The sequence below is a fragment of the Pezoporus flaviventris genome, unplaced genomic scaffold (assembly GCF_033815535.1).
Source record: "Pezoporus flaviventris isolate CSIRO_AGI_PZ_B2104156 unplaced genomic scaffold, CSIRO_AGI_Pfla_v1 ptg000054l, whole genome shotgun sequence".
NCBI classification, from domain to species: Eukaryota; Metazoa; Chordata; class Aves; order Psittaciformes; family Psittacidae; genus Pezoporus; species Pezoporus flaviventris.
In genome coordinates, this window is record NW_026892602.1 from 1921025 (window position 1) to 1938484 (window position 17460).

Below are 17460 nucleotides of genomic sequence, written 5' to 3' on the forward strand. Positions count from 1 at the left end.
CAAGGTTTACATACATACATGCACATACATATGCTTCAGTGTGAAACTGGTATTTTGGGTTTTGAACAACATTACAGTGCTAAAAAAGGGTTGACTTCCTGGTTATTGCATGGTATATCACTGCATGAGAACACTGAACCTTACTTGCACTAATGTTAAAGTGAGTTAAGCACATCTATTTCTAGGCTTTGCTCTTGTCACTGTAAAATGGGAAATAATCTTCAAAGTGCACAAAAAGAAATCCTGGGTCAAGCTGCGTATGTGTATTAGTGCAGTTAATAGGGAGAAGGAAACAGTTTAGCTGCTTGCAGACTTGTGTCAGTTATGGCTAGTATTAAACTGAAATGGTCAGTGAATTAAAGTATGATGCACTGACATTCTTGTGGAGTCTGAGATACTGCATTTCTGAAGAGACATTTGCCGAACAGTGACCAAAGTCAGTAAAGGTGTAACTAGAAATTAAAAAATGTACAAATTCAGGTTAATTGGAATTGACAAACTGATGGTAGTCTGGCCAGAATCAAAAGAAAAAGCCATAGTGTACAAAACCGTATAAATTTTAGGAGATACGTAATATGCATTATCTGGTCAAAAATGTGGACTTATACTTGTTCCACTAGAGGTCTAAATAATACCTGCTAGTTCAGCTGAGTTGTATGTTCTGCAGTAGCACATGTCTGCAGCTGAGTTTTACTTAGTTGTATTCCAGATCATGTTGGGAGAAGTTGTAATGTGTGATGATGTGTATGCAATTAATTCTGCTTTAGATGAACAATCAGTTGGTGGATCTGTTTTCTATGTGTGACCTTTTAAGAGAAATAGTCATTGTATTGGCTGTCCTAAATTATGTCAGCCAGCCACAGGCATAGCTCTGCTTACCAAAGCTACTCCTGTTTCCTATGAGCAGCAACTTCAGCAAAGTGAGAGGAATGCCATAAAGAAGCCATGAGGGAGCAGGAGCTTACTCTGCTTTGCTTTCCTGGTCACCATGGTACATAATTCTGGTGAGTAGGAATTTTTTCTTTTTCTCTTCCTAAGCGTGTGATCACATTTATAGACCTGGAAGCCATCTGAAATATTCCTAAATTTCTCAGGACTGTTTTTCTGATAAAGGTCTTCACGCTTAATTGATGTCAGGAATCAATGAAATACATGACTAATGTTTTTCACTGGAACAGGAACCCTGCAGCTCCTATTGAGACCTGTGGATTTCACTTTTCAAAACTGTACTTTTAAGATGCTTAACATCAGACTCTTGTTTCTTACAAACTTTGCTGGAATATGTAGGTTACTGTTCATTAAAGAATTGTTTCTAATTTTGCTACCCTGCACCTAGTCCACAGAATGTATGGTGGCACGTATCTGTTTGTTGTATGTTGGGAACATAAGCTGTGCAGTTGTAAAGGGAACAATAATACGGCCAAGCCTTTTAAATGGAAAAGGGTTTTTTAATTTAAAAAAAACGCAGAGAGATAATTGTGCAAGTGTGTATGTTGTAAGGCTTGCACTATAAATTCTCTTCTGGAAGAGATAACAGCAGAAAAACCACAGGTGCTGCCTCCTGTGTTTGCTCATGGTCTGACACAGAAGGCATGAGCTGCTGTTCTTGTTCTGCAATATTCGGAAGCTGTTTTTCAGGAATAGCTTCTGAAGGTGGTTTGCGTATGACTGCAGAAATGATTCTGGACTGAACAGAAGCATACAGTGTTCCAAAGGTAACACAGAACTGATAGGCATTGATATATTAGAATTACGGTGTTTGAAAAATAAAGAGCAAAACCACAACTGAATTTACATTATTTTAATGTCTACTGTTAACTTTCTTAAAGATTACTGTATATGTATGGGCCTGAATTGTGCTTCCTAGTTAAAAATAAAACAGTTGATTTGCTAAAATGCCAAGGAAAAGAATCCCAAATTGATGGGAATTTGTATTTTGTTATCAGTGTTGTGTATGTTGAAGATATGTGGGTACTGCAGTAGAAACTAGGCATGGGAATGGAGAGGTATCATTTCTAAACAATCTTGGTGTTGTGAGACTTGAGACTACTGAGATTCTCAGAGGGGGGTGTAGTGAAAATGAAAGGCATAAGCTAAATGTAGTAGCTAGCACAGCTGCAGAACTATGCTTCCAGAACTGAACTGTGGCAATTAATATGGATCATACTATCTGCACGTGAGGAAAAACATCTTAAATTTCAATATACCTAGAGTGGAAGTTGCATTGCTGTTAAAAAAAAAAAAAAAAAAGGCTGAAAAGCTGTAAAACCGAGTGTATTTTAGCACCCGTGGGCTCCTCACAGGAACAAAATCTGATAGATTTTGAAGAAACCTTGTGTGTGTTTTAATTCCCTGTGTGATCAACATTACTAATCCTTGCTGGTTATACTTGGGCATTTTAACAGGCACTGAAACTGCTTGGAGGATTTGGTTTGTCGTGGTTTAAACCCCAGCCAGACAGCTTGTTCACTCGCTCCCAGTGAGTGGTGCCAGGCTGAGAGCAGTCAAGGCCCCCCCCCCCCCCCCAGCTCTCCCCTTCCACGCTCCCAGAGGAACGGGGAGGAGGATCGAAAGAGTGCAACTCCCACAGGTTGAGACAAGAACAATCCAGCAACCAATGTACAACTGTTCCCAGGCTGGAAGTCAAAACACAGCACTGCACCAGCTACCATGAAGGAGAAACATGACTGCTACTGCTGAACCCAGGACATTATCCACCCCTTATTCCATACCATTCACGTCATGCTCAGATCCCACATTTTCAATACACCATCACTCTCCCATGTATATACATCCATATACATACAGACCAAGAGAAAAAGATCATTTTCTTAGTGCGTGGAACAATCCCTGTAATGCTGCCGAGTCCATTCGGTCCATGATGTCAGGTTCCATCTCTTGTAACAATCTTTCAGGGCAGGAAAGGCTGTGTGCAGTATTGGATCGTTGCCTGCTGATGCTGGTCGTTCCTTTACTGCGGAACTCATCTGGTTCTATCAAAGTTCATTCTCTGTTGGGATGATGGCTGGAGGGAAGTCAGGGCCAGTCGCTGGTGACCTGAAGACATCTAGTTGATGGGCTATAAAAGTATTACACAGCAGGCAATAGCATACAATTGAGTTCATTGGCTGTTTTCCCCTAAAATCAAATCCCCTTGAGGTATACATCGGACTTCCCCATCTTCCCGCATTACCCACCAAGTATATCCAGGTCCCTGAGCAAAAGCAATCCCACAAGTGGGTTTGCCTTTACCTGAAGCAGGAATAACCCAGACTGTCTTCCCCAGCAAATTCTTCGTATGCACCACGGGAACTCTGTCCCCCTCTACAATATGTAAAAGTTCTGACTGGGCTGGGCCAGCCCTGTTGGCAGGTCCTCTGGTGTTGACCAACCAGGTGGCCTTTGGTAAGTGTGTATCCCAATGCTTGAAAGTTCCCCCACGCATTGCTCCCAGTGTAGTTTTTAACAGCCCATTGTGCCATTCGATTTTCCCAGAGGCTGGTGCATGGTAGGGGATGTGAGATACCCACTCAATGCCATGCTCTTTGGCCCAAATATCTATAGGGTTATTCCGGAAATGAGTCCCATTGTCTGACTCAGTTCTCTCTGGGGTGCCGTGTCGCCACAAAATCTGTTTCTCAAGGCCCAGGATGGTGTTCCGGGCAGTGGCATGGGGCACAGCGTATGTTTCCAGCCACCTGTTGGTTGCTTCCACCATGGTAAGCACATGGCGCTTGCCTTGGTGGGTTGCCAGCAGTGTGATATAGTCAATCTGCCAGGCCTCCCCATATTTATACTTCAGCCATCGTCCTCCATACCAAAGAGGCTTTACCGCTTGGCTTGTTTAATTGCAGCACATGTTTCACACTCATGAATAACCTGGGCAATAGTGTCCATTGTTAAGTCCACCCCTCAATCACGAGCCCATCTATATGTTGCATCTCTGCCCTGATGGCCTGAAGTGTCATGGGCCCACCGGGCCAAAAATAATTCACCTTTATGTTGCCAATCTAAGTCCATCTGAGCCACTTCAATCTTAGCCGCTTTATCCACTTGTTGGTTGTTCTGGTGTTCCTCAGTGGCCCGACTCTTGGGTACATGGGCATCTACATGACGTACCTTCACCACCAGGTTCTGCACCCGGGCAGCAATATCTTTCCACAGTGCAGCAGCCCAGATGGGTTTACCTCTGCGTTGCCAGTTGCTCTGCTTCCATTGCTTCAACCACCCCCACAGGGCATTTGCCACCATCCATGAGTCAGTGTAGAGATAAAGTACTGGCCACTTTTCTCGTTCAGCAATGTCCAGGGCCAGCTGGATGGCTTTCACCTCGGCAAACTGACTCGATTCACCCTCTCCTTCAGCAGTTTCTGCAGCTTGTCATCGGGGACTCCGTACAGCTGCCTTCCATCTCTGATGCTTTCCCACAACACGGCAAGAACCATCAGTAAACAAAGCGTACTGCTTTACACTTTCTGACAGTTTATTATATGGTGGGGCCTCTTCAGCACGCATCACCTCCTCCTCTGGTGATATTCTGAAATCTTTGCCCTTTGGCCAGTCCCTGATGACTTCTAGAATGCCTGGACGACTGGGATTTCCTATTCGAGTTCGTTGTGTAATTAGTGCAACCCATTTACTCCATGTAGCATCAGTTGCATGATGTGTAGAGGAGAGCCTGCCTTTGAACATCCAGCCCAACACGGGCAGCCGGGGTGCCAGGAGGAGCTGTGCTTCAGCGCCAATCACTTCCGAAGCAGCTCAAACCCCTTCATAGGCTGCCAGTATCTCTTTCTCAGTTGGGGTATAGCTGGCCTCAGATCCTTTGTATCCCCGACTCCAAAAGCCGAGGGGTCGACCTCGAGTTTCCCCTGGAGCTTTCTGCCAGAGGCTCCAGGTAGGACCGCTCTCCCCAGCTGCAGTGTACAGCACATTTTTTACATCTGGCCCGGTCCGGACCGGTCCAAGGGCTACTGCATGAACTATCTCGCATTTAATTTGCTTAAAGGCTTCTTGTTGCTCGGGGACCCATTTAAAATCATTCTTCTTCCGAGTCAGGTGATAGAGAAGGCTTACAATTGAACCGTAATTTGGGATGTGCATTCTCCAGAACCCCACTGCACCCAAGAAAGCTCGTGTTTCTTTCTTATTAGTTGGTGGAGGCATTGTTGTTATCTTGTTGATCACATCTGTGGGGATCTGTCTATGTCCGTCTTGCCATTTTATTCCCCAAAATTGAATCTCCTGTGCAGGTCCCTTGACCTTACTCTGCTTTATGGCAAAACCAGCTTTCAGCAGGATTGGGATTATTTTCCTCCCTTTCTCAAAGACTTCTTCCACTGTATCGCCCCACACAATAATGTCATCAATGTATTGCAGGTGTTCTGGAGCTTGCCCCTGTTCCAGTGCAGTATGGATCAGTCCATGGCAAATGGTAGAGCTGTGTTTCCACCCCTGGGGCAGTCAGTTCCTAGTGTACTGGACTTCCCTCCAAATAAAAGCAAACTGTGGCCTGCACTCTGCTGCCAAAGGAATTGAGAAAAATGCATTGGCAATATCAATCATGGCGTACCACTTGGTTGCCTTTGACTCTAGTTCATACTGAAGTTCTAGCATGTCCGGTACGGCAGCACTCAATGGTTGTGTGACTTCATTCAGGCCATGATAGTCTACTGTTAGTCTCCATCCTCCATTAGGCTTTGGCACTGGCCGTATGGGGCTATTAAAGGGTGAGCGGGTCCTGCTGATCACCCCCTGACTCTCCAGTCTACGGATCAGCTGATGGATGGGAATCAGGGAGTCTCGGTTGGTGCGATATTGCCGCCGGTGCACTGTTGTGGATGCAATTGGCACTTGTTGTTCTTCAACTTTCAGCACCCCCACAACAGAAGGATCCTCTGAGAGACCAGGCAAGGTGGACAGCTGCTCAATTTCCTCAGTCTCCAAAGCAGCAATACCAAAAGCCCATCGGTACCCTTTCAGGTCTTTGAAGTACCCTCTCCTGAGGTAGTCTATGCCGAGGATGCACGGAGCCTCCAGACCAGTCACAATAGGGTGCTTTTGCCATTCCCTCCCAGTCAGGCTGATTTCAGCCTCCAGCACAGTCAACTTTTGGGATCCTCCTGTCACTCCAGAAATATAGATGGGTTCCACCCCTTGACAGCTTGATGGCATCAGGGTACACTGTGCACCGGTATCTACTAGAGCCTTACACTAGTGGGACTGATGTGCCAGGCCGTCTGATCCACACAGTCCAATAAATCCGATTGTCCCCCACCTCCACCTGGCTGGAGGCAGGGCCCCTCTAATGGTCATCACAGAGTTGGACACTTAAGTCGTGGTGAAAGGGATTATTCTTCATTATCACAGGAGCTGGAGTAAAATCAGCTCTTCCGCTCCATTTGGGAAACTGCTCACCAGAGACTGAAGCCGTAGCTCTCATGGGACGATCAGTCTTGGCCCTTGCTCCCCTCTTCAGTTCGCTCACTTGTTCCTCCAAAGCTGAAGTAGGTTTTCCATCCCACTTTGTCATGTCTTCTCCATGATCCCGCAGGTAAAACCGTAGGGTAGCTTGTGGCGTATACCTCCTATATCTCCTCTCTCGAGCAATAGGACGCCTTTTGTTAATAGCTGAGACATGTGTTGGTACACGTGAGGAGCTGGATAAATCAGATAGATCGTCCCTCAATTGTTTGAGGTCCTGGGACAGTTTTTCCACATCTGAGATGATGGAAGGGGTGAGATTGTCTTCGAACTCTCAGAGTTTATGAACCATTTCATCCACTGTTAGTGGTACTATGTCATTCCAGGTTACCGTTGCCAATGAATGGGCATATGATGATGGGGCATTCCGTGTAAGTTTTCGCCACATGGGTCGTGTGCATTCAACTTCATCTGGATCTATGGGTGTATCCCCGTTATTCGGCTTGATGTGATAGATCATCTCTACGATGGCCGATTCCCTCAGAGACTGGATGCCTTTGTCTATAGTAGTCCACTTGGCTGAACGACTCGTAACATCGTCCTTGTACGGAAATCTTTCTTTCACAGCTGCCAAGAGCCTCCTCCAAAGGCTGAGGCACTTTTTCTCTCTTGCAATTGCTTTGTCAATTCCCCCTTCTCTAGTAAGTGATCCCAGCTGCTTGGCTTCTGTACCTTCTAGTTCGTGACCATCGGCCCCATTGTCCCAGCATCAGAGTAACCAGGTGATGATGTGCTCCCCTGGTTGACGGGTAAAATCTTTTTGCATATTCCGCAGCTCGATTGAGGTCCGAGGTCGAGAAGTTACCTCTTCTTCTTCTTCTTCGTCATGTGATGATGACTCCTGATCAGATTCTGGACCGGGTGGTGAATTCATTGGTTCTTCATCTCGCTTCACCCTTCTTGCCTCTTTTTCACTTGTTCTCTTGCGTACAGGGGCAACCGATATTGGTACAAATTGGTCCTCTGGTTTGGCTGCAGTGATTATCACTGTGGTTTGAGCAGCGACTGTACTTGTTGCTGGGGGTGGTGCAGCTGCTGTGCTTGGAGCTGGGGTAACCGCGCTGTCTGTTGCAGTTGAAGTTTGAGCAGCTGCTGTACTTGCCACTGGGGTAGCTGCGCTGTTCATTGCAGCCAAAGTTTGAGTTGTGACTGTACTTGTCGCTGGGGGTGGTGAAGCTGCTGTGGTGGAGTAGCTGCGCTGTGGTGAAGCTGGTGGAGCTGGAGTAGCTGCGCTGGCTGTTGCTTTGCCCTCAGATCCGCCAACATTCTTTTCCTTTTGAAGGTGCTGGATAGTGTTGAACAAGGCCCTGTAAGCATAGGCCAAGCCCCAGCACGTTGCCATGATTTGTCCATCTCCGGTATGGCCAGAATGACCACACACCTCATTTAAGTGTTTTACTAATTCTTCTGGATTTTGCAGTTGTTCGGTAGTGAAATTCCAAAGTACTGGAGGGGCCCACTGACCTAGATACTTGCCCACACTATCCCACACACCCTGCCACTCATGGCTGTCCAGCCTCGGGGAAAATCTCTTGGTCCTCCTACATCGTCATTTGACCCCAGACAAGACCCAAACCTGACTCTGCTTAACTCTTGAAATCAGTCGTGGGCAAAACACACTCTGTATGCGTGCTAGCATGGTGATTCCCATCAAGATCAGCAAACAAGTCTCAACAGCATTAAAAGGCCATTCAAAAACTTCAAAACTCTCGAATGGAAGTGGTCTGGGGGGACGACTGGGAGGGTAAAAGAATGTCTCCTTCACAGGTTGAGCACCTGAGGAGAAAAAAGATGTGTAATTGCTAAGCACTTCTATTATATACCTCCCAAAGTATAAAGGTGGTGACCACACTGGGAACATAAGCCGGATCAGTTTCATGATCAATGATTCTATTGTATTACAAGTCATTACCATAAAGTACAATGAGACAAAAACCTTAGCCCAAGCCCCACACTTGAAAAACACTAATACAGCAAATGCCGGATGGAAGTAAGATACGATATACTGAAACTGTGAGATCAAGAGGAACAACCTTGAGAGCCAGTAATCAGCATTGTGATGAGTGACTATTAATCCGGTCAGATCTGTCGTTATCTCAACCCCGTTGTGCCCCACGTTGGGCGCCAAAAAAAAAACCTGTCGTGGTTTAAACCCAGCCAGACAGCTTGTTCACTCACTCCCAATGAGTGGTGCCAGGCTGAGAGCAATTGAGGCCCCCCCCCCCCCCCAGGGCTCTCCCCTTCCCCAGTCCTGGAGGAATGGGGAGAAGGATCGAAAGGGTGCAACTCCTACGGGTTGAGACAAGAACAGTCCAGCAACCAATGTACAACACAGATCACCACCGCTACCACCAACGACAACAACAATAAGAGAAAATAACAAGGGAAGAGAATACAATAGCACCGGCCAAGAAACGAGTCCCACCTGGAAGCCCCTGTCCTTCCGGGTAACTCCCAGTTACCCCCCACCCTGGGCATGACGTGCTGTGGTATGGAATACCTCCTTGGCTAGCCTGGGTCAGGCGTCCCGTCTCTGCTTCCTCACGGCTTCCCCTCCTCCCTGGCAGAGCATGAGCCTCACAAAGTCCTTGGTCAGGGTAAACATCACTTAGCAACCACCGAAAACATCGGTATCACCAGCACTGTTGCCAGGCTGGTAGTCAAAACACAGCACTGCACCAGCTACCACAAAGGAGAAACATGACTGCTACTGCTGAACCCAGGACATGGTTAAAACATGCTGGAAGCTGTTATGTTGGAAGAAACCTTTTCTCATATGTATGGGTTGAATGTTTTCACAAAGGTCACAACACTCATTAAATTCTGGTACATACAAAACATAGCTGTGTTGATACTAATCTGAGTGAGCTGGGGAAAGATTAGTTCACATGTGATTAGGAGTATTTAGTGCATGTATCAAATCTTACTTAGCTACTGTAAATTCTTCACAGACTTAACACCCTAGTGTGATCTGTAACTTGTGTGGAAAACAGCTGCTTATAGGGAGATAGCAGCCATTCTGGATACATGTATGCAAAACCAAACCAGAGCAAGTACTTCTGTCTCTGTCCTCTTCCACAGGGCATTTTGCTGCCAGCACACACATGGGGGAGGAAAGCCACTTAATCAGAAAAGCACATCTGCCCAGTAGCAGAATTCAATCTCCTGTTTATTCCCAGACCTGACAAAAGCATTGCAATGATGTGCTGACTTGGAAGAGCTTCTGGCTACTGGGATCTTAATAAGCAGAGCCAGAGTCCTAATTTCTCTTGGAAGGAACCTACCCCATATAGCCACCACAGGCAGTTGTTTTGTTTCTTTTTAAATGGCAACAGCTTTGATCCTGACTGGGTCTACAGGCATAGCGCATGTTTTAATAGAAACAGGATCCCCTGTCACCACTGAACCAACAGTATTACACTTCATATATTGCCTGAGAGCCAGTCAGCCACTGGCAGATTTTATTTTTATGTGGCACAAGAGATGCATGCACTAAAGATTCAGGTTTTATTCAGGTATTAATCATAAACCACCATGCTTTGCCATTCACATTTAATTCCTTATTGTAGTTTTGCTGCAAAAATAACTCTTCTGTAGATCTGAATTGTAATGGAAGTTTTAGTAATATTTGATAGTTATCACAGTTGAAATCCACGAGAGGGTGCTGAGAATCCACTTCTACATTTCTAGCATTTTTTCAAATCATGTTTACTTCTAATAAGAAAAAATGCACTAATTGCCATGCAGCTGTCTCGTGCAAATAAAACGCTTGTGATGTTATGAGGTGCACTGTATATGTGTTCGCTGAAATGGAAAACTAGTACAAAAAGTGACAACTCTAGTAAGGCTAATAGGGACTTGTACTGACCATAAAAAGCAGGCAGGCAACAAAGAGTCTCATGCTGAATACACAAAATGAATAATACTCTTGGGACAGTGACATTGTCATGGTCCTAATGAAGGACAAGTCTTGCATTTTAAAGGGTCTGAGTCATGACAGCTGACTGTTATTTGTAGAACTGATAGCTTTTGTCCGAAGGCTGGGCAATTCAAAGACTGAGATCCTGGAGCTTGCTTTTCTCCCTCATTAGCCCCTTTGAAAACTGCTTTGTGTTGGCTTCCTGCATTTAACAAGGTAGAGGATGCAGTTCAAAACTAATTCATTTAGTCGCTCATCTTTCGTATTCTGTGTGTAGTTACAGCTGGTTGTTAGGAGGGGAAGAGACTATTACAGTTTCTTAGTGTTAAGATTTTTCCAGTGACGATTGTGAGCTGAATACAATGGGTTCTTGTGTTGTCAGTCTTATTGAGTTCGACGGCATTGCAAAATGTTAATTTGGCTTGTTACTTAATAATTATAAAACTTCATATTTCCAAGCATTTACTGTAGATTAATGATTAAGAAGCTTCTCAGAGGTGTCTTCTTATCCCCATTTTTCAGATGAGAAAGGACTAAGTGTGCTGTGTGGGTATTAAAGTGTTTCATCTGCCCCAGGCTCAATATAAGATTAGGGCCTGAGACCTAAAAATGACTTGCTCAAGGCCATGCAGAATAAACTAATCCCCTGGCTCCCTTGCTCTGCTTTAATCATTTGTTTTCTTAGTGCAGTGTGATTTCACATGCAGCCTTATAAGGTTTGACTGAGATACAGCAGATAGAGGCTCAGAGACAGCAAATCCTTGAATACCTCAGTAATTAAAACCATGGAGTTTTTAACATATCTAAAATTAATAATATATATTATATCTATGTAAAATTATATATATTTAGTATATATATATTTAATATATATAGTTAGACGGCTATAGGGCTTTGGTTTTGTTTTGAAAGGCTGTTGTGAAGATGACCCACATTTTTTCCCCCCCCAGCAGGATTCTGTCTAGGATTTGAGAGCCCTGAAGATGCCTGTTTTGTGGACACTGATTATCTTCCTCTAAGCGAAAGGAAAGATCTGCAGTCTCACGTCTGCTGGTGCTCTTGGCAGTGGCGTGGGCACAGTCCCAGGGTATCTTAGCTCCTGAGTCAAGATTGACAGGAGACTGGCCTCATAACCTCTGCAGCTACCTCAGGGCGTTGCTGAAGTGCAGCTCTGTGATACACTGTTTATTGTGGGTTTGGTCTCTCACTCCTGTTATTTTCCTTAGCCTCTGCTCTTCCTTGCCTTGCACATCACTCAGTGGGTGTTGCACTTGTGCTTTGGGAGAAAGCACAGGTGCTGCAGCTTACTGCTTCTCAGGTTCTCCCGCTTCTCAATGCTGGTGGATCTGGCTGTATCTGTATGTCCATAAAGTGCCTGCTTTATGCTAGAGTATCCAAGAAACCAGTTGTTCACAACCCTGAGAGTCAGCAATAAAATCAAGCTGCGGCAATGAAACAAGTGGGAGGGAGAGTCAGTCTATGCTGCAGCACTTGAAAATGTCATCCTCCTTCTCGACTGCAGTGTTTCTAGGAATGGTTGAAGTGACTGTACTGTACGTCTACGTACATCATCTCATGCATACCTCAAGGACAACTGCAAAAGCGTTTGCAACGAAGGGCTGGTGAGCGTCTCCCTCACTTGAGGTGGAAAGGGCCTGAATTAATCAGTAATAAACTGACTCCTCTGGGCCCTTCCCGGCAGCATAAGGTGAGGGAGCGCAGCTAGGGCTGCGGTGCATTGACTCTCCCAGCACTTCCTTGCCCTGGGGCCCCTGGTCCCTGTGGCAGCTCAGCCACCACTGCCACCACCCCGCTGCAGCTGGGACCGCCGGGCCTTCCCTCTCCCGGGAGCGCCAGGCTCCGCTCCCGCTTGGCCGAGCACCCTCCTCAGCCGGTGGGGCACCGTTTTGTCCTTCTGCCGCCTCAGGAGTGGGGCAGGCATGTTCTTGTCCACAGCAGCACTGCCGCGGCGAAGGAGGTGGCAAGGGAGCCTCAGGTGGTTTTTCTGTCAGAGAAATGCCGCTGTAAGCTGGGCCAGGGAGGCGGGATGCTGCTGCGGGGAGCTGGGCTGTTCTTGGTGGGCAGCTCTGGGTGTCAAGTGCTTCAGCAGTTCCAGTCATGCTGCAGCCGCTGTTGTGAGGCGAGCCGGGTGGGCCCTCACCTGTCTTGCTGTGGTGGCCTTTCCTACGGGGCCATGGCTGCGGGTCTGTACCTCCTAGCGAGCCTGGTTGTTTCCAATGTAAAACTGTGTTAGTAGCTGTTTCCAGCTCACTAGTTTACATCAGGGACTAAACTTTGGCGTAGAGGCCTGTTTTGTTCTAGAACTTGCTGGACTTTATGAACAAAAGTTCTTGTGATGAGTGTGTCTGTGTGACTTTCAGACTGTGGAAACCAAGCACACACATAGGTAACAGACTGGTATGAAAAGAATATTCATACCACATAATTTTGCTTGCTGCTTTGCCATGTGTGTATCCTGGAGTGATGGGGCATTGTACCAAGTGGTGATTAAACTGAGGTCCAAGGCAGAGGCTGTAGTATTGAATGTTCATGCCCTTTTGTTGTGAAAGAGCAGTAGCATTTAGGGTCTCATCACCTCAGCTGATGTGGTGTTAAGAGTTCTCCGTAATGCTGCTCATAACCTGGTTCCTGTGAGTGGAGCCTCTGTCCTTGAGGCCTTTTAGTGGAAAACTGATGAAGAGTGAAAAAATGTTTTAAATGCACCTGGCCTTTTTCTTTAGAGGGATAAACAAAAGGATTAATTTGTTTGTTTTGGTATCACTGAATTCTAGTTACTTTTATGTATAAAATGCTTTAAACATAGGGGTTTTTTTTAGAGATGGCTTTATGAATAATAAGTCTAAAGAGCTGTTTTTCAAGCCATGCTGACTGACAAGTTAAACAGTATGAAGGGTTTTTTTGTGCATTCTGCTTCTGTTTTAGATACCTTTTTGTGTTATGGCTAGTGTTTATATCACAGCTTTGTTTTCCCTAGGGGGAAGCAGGGAGAGGGCAGTGGGTTGAAAGTTGCAGAGCCCAGTTTTGAGTTAAATTTAGTGTTTATTCTTTTGTAATCTACATATGCAAGGCTGAAAGCTCAGGGGGAAGGCTCTTTATGCTAAAGTCTGGTCAGCCCTGGTTTGTTTTAAAAATCCTTTTCCCTCCACTTCAGAAACAAAATGTTTGTAGCAGCTTTAACATACTTCTGTGTTAAGTGACACAGATTAGCTCCTAGCTCCAGCTGCCTACATATACATCTGTCTCTAGTACTATGTGTTCTTGCCTGGGTGATTAAAATGGTCTTTGGACTCCAAATCTAATAGTTTCATTCTGGTAAGAGAATTTAAGTGATTAAAGTGATGCTTTATAGCAACCCTGTTGGCATTGCTCCTCATTAAGCCTTGGCATTGCCTTAAATCAGTGGCCATTTCTTTCATTCCCCCAACCTCCCTAGCGCCCTGTTGACCAGGCAGTCTGTCCTGAGAGCAGAGATTGCAGGTGCTAACTGAAAAGTAAGTCAGAAGTCTCCCAGGATTAAACAGGGACCTGAACTTCTCTTTAGCAAAGGTAGTTTTGCCTACAAAAATGTGTATCATCTAGCATTTATGCTTCTGAAACTGCAGCATAAAACCAAAACTATCTGAAGGCACTGACGAGGCATGGTGGAAGTGTGGTAAGATTACAACAAAGTTCTCTTGTGCAGCCTTTGTCTCAGTAGAGAGCACTAATCCTGCGTCTCTAGGCATAGCAAGCCAAAGGATAAAGGTCTTGATGGGGGTAGAAGGTTAATACATATTGGTCTTGTGTTGAAAGCTGTGCTGATATATTGCATTCTGATGGCTTAGTATGTGTTTCTGTTTTTATGAAACTGTTAGGGAAGCTGCATCTCCTTCATGCATTAATTTTTTTTTTTTTTCCTTTAGATTTCAGGAGTTTGGATCTCTCCCCCTCCATCCCCCCTTTATGTTTTTTCATATTACTGACTAGGGCTCAACAAAAGCTAGGAGTTCCCTCCGTGTTGCATAGCAGAATAAATGAACCATAAGGTCAACTTCCATGTCAGATGTTACATTTTCACCTTTTCTTGTATTATCTTGGCATGTACATTCCAATATATATTAAAAGAAGTCTCCAAAAAGGGATAAGGCAGAGAAAAATCTAGGAAAGACTATGTCTTCATACTTCATAGAATCACAAGACTTTGTTGTAGCAGGGTGCTCTGCTTCACAGGTTTCATGGGTATATACTGGCAAAACATGTAATTTCTGTGTTTTCTTTTGTGCTTGTCATGGGCCGTAAGCACTTCAAGACCAGTGTCCGTGTGCAATGCCTGCGATGCCGCGCTATGGGGTTTATTTGATGTTTATAGGTGATGTGTATGCATCAACAGGGTGGAGGTGTAAGCAGCATTTCCCTTCCAGCTCAGATCATCTAAGCACTTCTTCCTAAACAGCGTTAGTGTCAGGGTTGCTTTGTGAGAGTTGAACTCCTCTGGTATCTGTTGCAGATATGCTAACATACACATGTAGTTGCAGCATGTTCCTTGCTCCACAGTGGCAGTCATCAGGTATCAGCAAGAGTTCTGCGGTAAGGATGTGACATAGACCTTTCAGTTGCTGTTTAGTGCATTCTCTTTCTTTGAAATCTCCCTTGTTGGCACAGCTTGTCCCCATGTGGAATGCTGTAATTTGTCACAGTGCCAGTCAGCCAGGCTGTATAGTCTGCCTGAAAAAATAAAGGTATTTTATCACAGGAGATCATCTGTCTGTTCAGATTGATGCAATGCCTTCTATCCGCTCCCAGCTTCCTGCTGCTTTCTTGAATGCTGCCACCTGTATCCCTTTGCTTATGAGCAGAATATTCCACTTGTGTGTCTGACTCTAGCTGGGAGCTAGATACACTGCTCTATTGTTTACCTCCCCGTAAACCTGGGACTCTTTTGAGACAGTCTGTGTTTGCATTCCCTGGGTTGGTTGGGCAACAGCTAATCAAATAATTACATTTGAAATAAGATTTAATAAAAAAGAATCTCTAAAACTAAAGGCAAAGTGTAGTTATGCTTGTCACCAACAAAAGTAGTCAGCAGTGTACATACTGTGGAATGTTTATATAAGGGCCATTTAATCTTTCTTAATGTTCTTATCTTTTTTAAATTGCAGTTTACTTCTTTGTAAAGTTTTTTTTTCCTTTTTTGGTGCTCTTGTGTCTTTGTAGTGTGTCTGCAGATTGAGTAGCTCCTCTTTCCATTTATTTATTTTTCATTTCCCTTTGCCCCCCCCCCCATGCTTTAAGTACAGTTTTCTTACCCAGAACCGTGACAGGGACCTATTCATAGCTAGTTTCTGCTAGTAAGTGCCAACCCTGTCCATGTTTAAGAAGTTAATAGAAATACCAATTATTTTTTTTAAGGAAGAAATCGAAGGTCCCAAACAGGTAGTTACTTGTGCTTGTAAATAATAATTAACCAGAAGCAAAATAAATTATGTAGTTTTTCTCCATCCTCAAACCAAGCGCAGGACTGAGTGGGACCTTCTGGGTTGCTCTGTATAGTCTCTTACTGTAGTAGGGCTCACACATATAATCTCTCTGATGTAAAAAATACATCAAACTCTGTTCTAAAAGCAGTGAATTTTCAGAGAGGAATTTGTGTTACATTCCATTGTGGTCAGTTGGAAGCTGGTTTTGAACTTGTCTGGTCTTGTGGTCAGAAACCTTCTAATTATCAGTCCCTGGGAAGGCAGGCCTGGACAAGGACCTTTTACACTGAGTTTGGAACCACTGCCCAGTACTTAACCAGACTCAGTGATTCTTTCTGTCAGGGTATAATAAGTGCCACATTTACAGCTTCTAATTTGCGCTAAGATTGGAACTGTTGCTGCAGAGTGGTGAGGCAGAGTTTTTTGCAGTGAGGTGGAAGGACACTCAAGGTCAGCTGTGGGCAAGAGGGGTCTCACCAGGGTAAGCACATTAGTTCAGAAATGCCACAGAGTTCCAGGAACACCAGTCTATTAATGAAGTAGCTTCAGTGTGAAGTCCTCCGTATGTGCATATTGTGGGATAAAAGACATGTTTTGTTTCAAGTCTGAGTTTGCTGTGGTTGTGAATAGCTTTCTCAGCAAATGTGGAAAAGAGAAATAAATTACATGTAACCAAGGAGTAACAGAAAATAGTATTTAAATACCTGTTTCCTAACAGTCTTTTTTGGAGCCGAGGTAATGGACCAGGCTGTGTACTGAGAGTTTGTCTTGTGTGATACACCTCTCATTAGAAGTATATTTAGCATAGTGCTTGGCACCAGGCTAGGCCCAGGATATTTTTTCAGTTGATGTCTTGCAGACATTGCAGCTGCCTTTTGTTCCTTGATATCCTGAAGGTCCTTTTGAAGCACTATAAAACATTCAGTGTTCGCTTTGCTGAAGCCGGTGATGGTGTGGCAGTTGACTTCAGGTGAAGTTTTTAATTGTACAGGAAGATCCATCTGCATTTTGCTGGGTATTCAAAGCTCTGGATTGGCATTTGGAAGGTATTTAAGAATCTGTGGCAGCCAAACAAAAAGAAGGTAATAATTATACCTAGTTAGATATGAAAAGGTAGTGAAGATGTTACCCAAATTTTAGCTGGGCCAGGGTGTTCAAACTAACGATCTGCTCATTTTTAAGTTCATGAACCTCTTTAATGAGAACAAAGAGACCTAATTACATTTGTTGTGGAAAGATGTCATTTTCCCCTTGTCATGTGCATCTCTTTCCATTCATTGTTGTGGATGCATTCAGAGTTCACTGCCATTGGGTGATTTCGGGTTCTGAACTCCCCATTTGCTTCTCTCAAATACCAAAGTGTTCAGAGCCTGCCCATGGAGGTGCTGTTTCATGCAATTCATTGGAAATCCCTTCAGTTGTTTTTACTGTATCATCCAGAATCTTAAATTACAGAAACACCATTGTGGAATAGAGCAGTTCTTACCATAGACGCATCCTGAACTCATGTGAGTTGTTCTGCCAGGAATTTGTGAAGTTACAGCTCACAGGTTAAATAAATGTGCAGCACGTGTGTGCCCA